The sequence below is a fragment of the Callorhinus ursinus genome, unplaced genomic scaffold (assembly GCF_003265705.2).
Source record: "Callorhinus ursinus isolate GAN/ISIS: 27379988/994484 unplaced genomic scaffold, GSC_fseal_2.0 scaffold25, whole genome shotgun sequence".
In the NCBI taxonomy this organism is placed as follows: Eukaryota; Metazoa; Chordata; class Mammalia; order Carnivora; family Otariidae; genus Callorhinus; species Callorhinus ursinus.
Genome location: NW_027397087.1, coordinates 31,530,366 through 31,537,889, shown reverse-complemented (window position 1 = coordinate 31,537,889; position 7,524 = coordinate 31,530,366).

The window sequence follows — 7,524 nt, the reverse complement described above, 5'->3', positions numbered from 1 at the left end:
CTTCCACTCTCATTTTTCTTGAAACACATGTCTCTGTTGGTATATCTTTTACTCTTTTGATTTTTAACAGAGACATAGGAAATATTTCTTTTTCCTATTAATTCCACTGAGAAAGATAAAGCCAGCATGAGCTCAATGATAAATAATAACTGACACAGGGGTGGGGGGGCGCATTAGGGAGTGGTGGGGTCTGTGGCAAATTGGAGAACCCAGTGTAAGCAAAGCATCTGCTATTCTGGTCCAGACAATCAGGACTGCGAACCCCTGGCAGAGATTCGTAGGTGCCTATGGCAACCTCAGTTTTCCCTCTTTCTCTTTAATAGTAGAACAAGGATTTCTTTTCAGCTGGGCAAATTTTATCCTGGGGCAAAAAGACTACCTTGGCCTGAGCAGTCACATGACTATCTCCATCCTCCCTTGCACTTGGTTTAGCCAGATGACTATTTCTGGCAGATAACATGTGAGTAGAAGTTTTGTGCAGGGATTCTGGAAAGGCAGTAGAAAGAGAGCCAACTCTGCTGGGAAGCACCCTTGTTTGCCTTTAACCTTTCCTTCTCTGGCCTGGAGTCTGAATGTGCTGGCTTGAGCCCTAGAAGCCATGATGGGGCATGAAGCAATCTTTGCAAGTGGGAGCTATACACTGTAGACAACAGAGCAGAGAGAAAAACGAGCCTAAGCCCCTAATAATTAAATCCACAGCCCCAGTCCCGGGCTGCCTATTTATCTCCAGCCTTCTTTCATGGAAGAAACGTCTATCTTAACGTCTATCTTCCTTAGGCTTCTGTTATTTTGAGTTTTTCTGTTATAATCCACCCAACTTAATCCTAATTAATACAACTGGACCCACTATTACCAAAGAGTCCAATTTTTCAAAGTGAGCCATGATTATACAGATTTGTAGAGGACCTATCTTGATGTCACATAGGTTGGAAACCTTATAAAGAATATTTAAAATACCAAACAGGCCAAACAAGCCATGCCTGAGCTGCATTCAGCCCAAGCGCCCCTCTGAGCTAGCCCATTAATGGTGGGGGTCCGGACTGCTGACAAACTGCCAGTCCTCTTTACTGGGAACAGAGGATTGTGCTTCTCCACTGACTTGACTCAAGTGTGGCCATGTGACTTGCTTTGGCCCATGAAATAGGAGCAGATGTGATGTGAAACACTTCTGGGCCGGTGACTGAAGAGCCAGTGTGGGGTCTCCCATGTTCTGCGCACCCTGCTGCTGTCAATAGAGAGGCGTGTCCCCATGCAGCTTCCTTCAGCTCAATCTTCGAGAGACTTTGAATAACCCACCATGTAGTGCATAAACAAGAAATCAACACGGTTGTCATAAAGCCACTGGGATTCAGGGGCTTTTTGTTACCACTGCATTACCTAGCCTCTCCTGACTGATCTGCCATCTGTGCCCTGGGTATCGATCCTGAGTGGGGCAGGAGGGAGGCATTAGGGAGTGATGGAGTCTGTGGCAAACTGGAGAGCCCAGTGTAGGCAAAGCACTTGCTATTCTGGTCCAGACAATCAGGACTGCGAACCCCTGGCAGAGACTCATCTCAGTTCTCCCTCTTTCTCTTGAATAGCAGAACGAGGATTTATTTTCAGCTGGGCAAAGTTTACCTGGGGAATTTTACAAAGCACTCCATCAGTCTTTCTCCCTGTGGTGAAATTTCCCTGTCTCTCTAGCCCTCTCATTCTTATTTTTTTCCCATTTATTCTTTCATTCATTCATACATTCATACATCAAACACATGGAGGGGGGGCCTTTTGTGCAGTCAACTCACTGGGTTTTCTCTTGCCAATAACCCTTTGGGCCCTTCCCAGCCTCCCTCACATCCAACCCAGCAGTGGAAAGGAACAGGGAGAGAGGGGGAGGAAGTCTTTAGAGGGTAGCCTCTCAAGTCTAGGATTCATGTCAGGGTTGACTGTTTTTTTTTCTTCTTCTATCTGATTCAACCCTTACCACCTCCAGTGAGAAAACCAAGGCTCAGAGATGTTAACTAATTTGCCCAAAGTCACACAGTTAGAAAGCAGTAGACTCAGACTCGAAGCTGGTTATGACGACCTGCAAGGCCTATGCCCCCCGCCACTCTAGCCCATCTGTAGTAGCTACGGGGCAGCTCCGCAAAAAGCCCATTGCCCACTTCTGACTCTTTCGTCACAGACTGAAAAAGCCTTTGCAATTCTGCATTGAATCTGCTGCAGTGGGTGCAAGCCCGGAGTCAGCAGAGGGAAACAGGGGGGCTTGGCCTGCAGGCTGCGGGAGGCCGAAGGGCTTGCACGTGGGCCTGGAGATGGTGGGGGGCAGCTCCGTCCTTTAGGAAGCTTTGAGCTGCAAATAACGGGAAATACAACTCAAAGTGGTTCTAATGATAAGAACTTTTATTATTTCATGCAAAAAAAAAAAGAACCTCGGGTTCTCAGAGCAGTTCCACAAGGTCATCAAGGATCTGGTTCTTCCCGTCTCTTTGCTTTTCCATCCTCAGTGGGTTGGTTTTGACTGCGGCTGGCTCCCCCCTCGTGACAAGATAGCCGTTGCAGCTCCAGCCATCACAGCAGATACAATGAACAGCTCTCCCGCGGTCTCCTTCCTAAAAGTCAAGACCCTTTCCCCAGAAACTCCTAGCAGATATCCCCTCAAATCTCCTTTGCTAGATCAGGGTCACCGATTGACTTAAGCTACAGGAGTTTCATCTGTTAGGTGGCCAGGTACCTTCTGCTCACCCCTCCCCCACCCGGCCCCCTCTGTGTCCTGGGAGGCTGGTGTGCAGGGACCACATCAACACGCAACCTTGCCCTCGGCCTTCAGGTTGGGCTTGGCCAACGGGGGACACCAGAAAGTGCTCGCAGGCAGGAAGAAGGAGTGGTCAGGGTGCTCGTTCCCCTGTGTCCTCCTTGCTGGGTGGTCATGGGTCATCTGCCTCTTCTACCAAAGACCACGGTTCCTGTAAGGCACCCCTCTCCACACACACTCTCTCCTGGTTCTGGTTCCTGCTCCTGTCCTCAGGGGCTTCTCCATCCCAGGGGGTGATAACAGCTGCCCCCCATTGCTAGCCCAAACCCCTCACACCCCCTTGTAATTAGGCCTTTCTCCACTTCTCTCAGTTGCCCACCTGAAGGTGCATTCTCTACTCTTCCCGAGACCTGACTACACTAGGCAGGGGATCAAGCTCCCTTTGAGGCCTTGACTCACCGTCTCCTGAGCCTCTTCCCAGAGGTCTCTTTAGCACTGAACCCTCAGTCCATCCCGGTAGCTGGCATCTCCCTATCCCCCATGCTGACTTCCCCGTCTTTGTCAACAGTACCACCAACCATTCAGGCTCCCAGGATCAAAACCTGGGTGTTGACTTCCACTCTCCCGTTGCCCTGTCCCCAACCCAATCCGGAACAGTCTTCATTGATCCCACCTCTACTGGTCTCTCCCATTCCTCACATTTTCCCAATTTCAGGCCTCTATCACGGCTCATCTGCCTCCTGACAACAGCCTCCTAAGTGATCTCCCTGCCTCCGAGGCAGGCCACTACCACAAGAAACTTCCTCAGTCACAGCTCCGATCATGATTGTGTTCTCCCGCTCCAAACCTGCCCCTTCTGCCTGCTAATTAAACTCCAAATGCCTTAACCTGGCCACAAAGCCCTACGCATTTAGGCCCCTGCACAGCTTCCCAGCCCCCATTTCCTACTGCAGGTATGACCCCCCTGGTTACACAGGTTATATCAGTCAGCCGCTGCTGGGTACAAAGTCATCTCAAGGCTCAGTCACTTAAAACGACAATGCATATTATTGCTACCAATTCCAAGGTCAGCGGGAACTTCTGCTGCCCTGGGCCAGGCACAGCAGATCCTGGCTTGGCCCACTCACGCATCTGCAAGCAACTGACAGGTTGGCTAAGGGCTTGCTGGTCTAGGACGACCTCACGCCCACGTCTAGTGGTTGTCTGGGTGAAAGGAAGTGCCTGGGCCACATGTCACTCATCACCCAGCAAACCAGTCTGGTGGGGGTACTAGTTATCTATAGCTGCATAACAAATTACACAGCTAAAAACAACAAACTGGTATTTTCTCACAGTCCCTTGGGGTCAGAAAGCCTAGTGCCACTTCGCTGGGTTTCTGTGGCTCAAGGACTGTCACAAGGCCAAAGTCAAGGTATCAACTAGGGCTTCTGCCATCTCAACGCTCCAGGGGTGGACCTATTTTTCAGCTCGCTCATGTGGATTTGGGTAGGTCTCAGGTCCTGGCTAGCTGTTGGCCAGAGGCTTCATTTTCTTGCCAGATGGGGTCCTCCATAGGCAAGTCCAGCACAGCAGCTGGATTCCCTCAAAGGGAGCCAGCAAGAGAACAAGAAAGGGAAAGCAAGATGGAAGTCAGGCAGTCTTTTTGCCAGCTAATCTCAGAAATGCCAACTCATCTCTTTTGCTGCATTCTATCCATTAGAAGGGAGGCACTAGGTCCAGCCAGCACTCGATGGGAGCAGATTACACAGGGCATTCATCATCTCAGGAGGTGGGGATTACTGGGAGCCATTTTAGAGGCTGCCTGTCGTACCTGAGCTTGGTCATAGACTGGTGGCAGTGTTTCAAAACCACAAGAGTGCCGAAGTGTGTAAGACCTCTCGTGGCCCAGGCTCAGAACGTGTATGTGTTTGGCCAAAGCAAGCCACAGGGCCAAGTGCAGATTCAAGACATGGGGGAGACAGACTCCATCTCTTGTCGAGGAGAGCTGCCTAGTTACATTGCAAAGGGGATACGGACAAGGATGGAGAACTGTGTTCATTTTTGCAAAGAACCAAACAGGCTTTCCCACCAGTCCTCAAAAATGCTTTGTGCTTTCTAGCCTAAAGCCGTTGGGTACAGTTTCTTCTCAGACATCTGAGCCCCGCCTCTGCCTGTTATCATCCTGCCAGTCTTCAAGGACCAACTTATGCCCTGTATTAGTTTCCTTTTGCTGCTATAACAAATGACCACAAACTTAGTGGCTTTAAACAACTCAGATTTTATTACTTTACAGTTCCGGGAGTCTGAAGTCCAAAATGGGTGTCACTGAGCTAAAATCAGAGAACTGTAGGACTGTAAACCTTTCTAGGGGCTCAAGGGAGCTTTTCCAGCTTCTAGAGGCAGCCCACATTCCTTGGCTCATGTCCCCTTCCCTCATCTTTGGCACCAAGAATGGCTGGTGGAGTCTTTCTCCTCATATCACTCTGACACAAGTTCTCTCTCCCTCTCTCCTTCCACTCATAAGGACCCTTGTGATCACAGTGGGTCCCCAATGACAAGCCAGGATAATCTCCCCATCTCGAGGTCAGCTGACTAGTAACCTCAAGTCCACCAGCAAGCACAGTTCCCCTTTCCATGTAACCTACATATTCGCAGGTTCTAGGTACTACACATGGAAGCCTTTGCTGGGGGCCATTCCTCTGCCTACCACCCCCTCCCACAAATGCTGATGGCTGCAGGATTTTGTTGAGCATGTACTATGTACCCGCCAATGCGCCCAGGGCTCCTTTCCCTGAATGAACCCACCTATTCTCACACCCCTACGAGGAAGGTTCTAATCAGTGTTCTCACTTTACAGACAAAGAAGTTAAGCAACTCCCCAGGGCCACCCAGAGAGCACATGCTGGATATCGGAACTTGAACTCGAGTCTGTTGAGCTCTGAAGCCAGAGTCCCAACCATGCACTCATGCTGCCTCCTCTGAAGTCACCAGATCCCTTCAACTAGGTGTCCCTCCTCCTCTGTGCTCCCGTAGCCGAGGAAGATTGGGCCTCTCTTTTAAGAGATACTCTTCTGAAGTCTCAGTTTTGGGCAGGACACCTCCCCAGCTCAGGTGTCAAAGTCATAATAGTAATTATTTAATGAAAATCTGCCATGTGCCAGAACCTTCTCATCCATCATTTCTCACACTCACTTCTAAGGCAGGTCTTACTTCCACTTTCCAGAGGAGGAAATGGAGACTCAGGGGAGAGTCGGCCTCAGAGTTCGTTAGTGTCAGCACGGGGAGTGGAACCCTGGTCTAATCCCAAAGCCAATTCTTGCTTTGCTAGGCCGCCTCTGCCCTTGGAAATGCCCACTGTCTCTGTAAGCCAGTTAGAAACCCATCTTCCACTAGCTGGCTTTAAGCTGGACGTGTAGGTAGCCCAGTGGTTAAATGGGAGATTCTGGAGCCATGCTGCTAGGGTTCAAATCGCAGCCCTCCTACTTTCTGCCTGGGTCTGCCTCAGTTTCCCCATCTGTAAAATGGATCTATTGATAGCACCTACCTCCTAAGGGCTGTTAGTGAGGAATAAACAAGCTAACGTATCTAAAGTGCTTTTGACTGTCACAGCCACACGGTAAGCACTCCCAGTGTTAGCTGTCATCGCGGGTGGGACTCGTCAGCTGGGGCTCATTCAAGGGCTCCCACCCCAACGTCCATCCTCCACGCCGTCGGCCTCTGCTCCTGCCTGACTAGGCAGCTCTCTTCTGTGAAACTTCATCACCCCAGACTACCTCCACGGAAGGTTATCTAGAAGAACAAAATAGATCACTGTTGAGAAACCGCTTTGTAAACTGTAGAGGGGAGTGCCCACGTTGGCTATTAAGGACCTTTACGAAGGACTCGACAAGCAGGCCAGAAAACCATAGGCCCCCTGGAGGACCCAGGGCGGCGGCCTTCTCAGTGTGGGCCCCAGGGGAACGGAGGGCCAGCAGCTGTCCTATTTCCTCCTCCCCTTCCCTCGCACCCCCCCCACCCATCCTGGGGTGGCCGAGGCTGCAGGAATGTGATGGTATCTCAGCAAACAGACAGTCTGTTCCCAGAGGAGCTGGGCCGCCCCCAGGAAGCCCCACTCTCCCAGCCACAGTAAACACAAGGGTCTGTCCTCATTATCAGCTTGGCTCAGCAGCAGTGGAGACAGTCTGCCCGCTGGAGACTCTCCACGGAGCGATAAGCTGCTGGGCCCCTTGTTGGCTGTCCTCCTGGGGCTGCAGCCGAGCTGCCCGGGAATAGGAATCCCAGAGCTGGCCTGGCTCAGGGCCTAAATACCTCATCCAGGAGTTGGGGGCTGAGGGTCGGGAGCAGGCTGCGTGTTCAGGGAGGATGTCAGTCACTTAGATGACGGAAGCAAAGGACCAGAGTTGTGCCAAGGGGCCAGGGCACATCGTCTGCAAAGCTCTCTGTTGCTCTCCAAGACTTCGGAATCCATTCATCACATTGCTTTGGGAGGCCGCTTCATCATCATCATCATCTTCACAGACTGTACATGTCGGTGCCAGGGCTTCTTCCAGTGTTTTCCAACCCACACTCCAGTCAGTGAATTACTGTGCCGAAAGCACTTAGCTCTGGGCCTGGTGAGGGCTCAGAGAAAGGCAGCTGGCAGGAGGCAGAGCTGGTAGCATTCTCATAATCTTTTGAGGGCTGCAGGCAACCCCCAGTCCCTCAAAGGAATAACGGCTAACTCTTCCCTGGGACGGCCATGCCCACCATGTCCTCAGTTTCTCGACTCACCAAAGGTGGGGAATGCTGGGGTGAATGGCGTCCCCATTGGATGG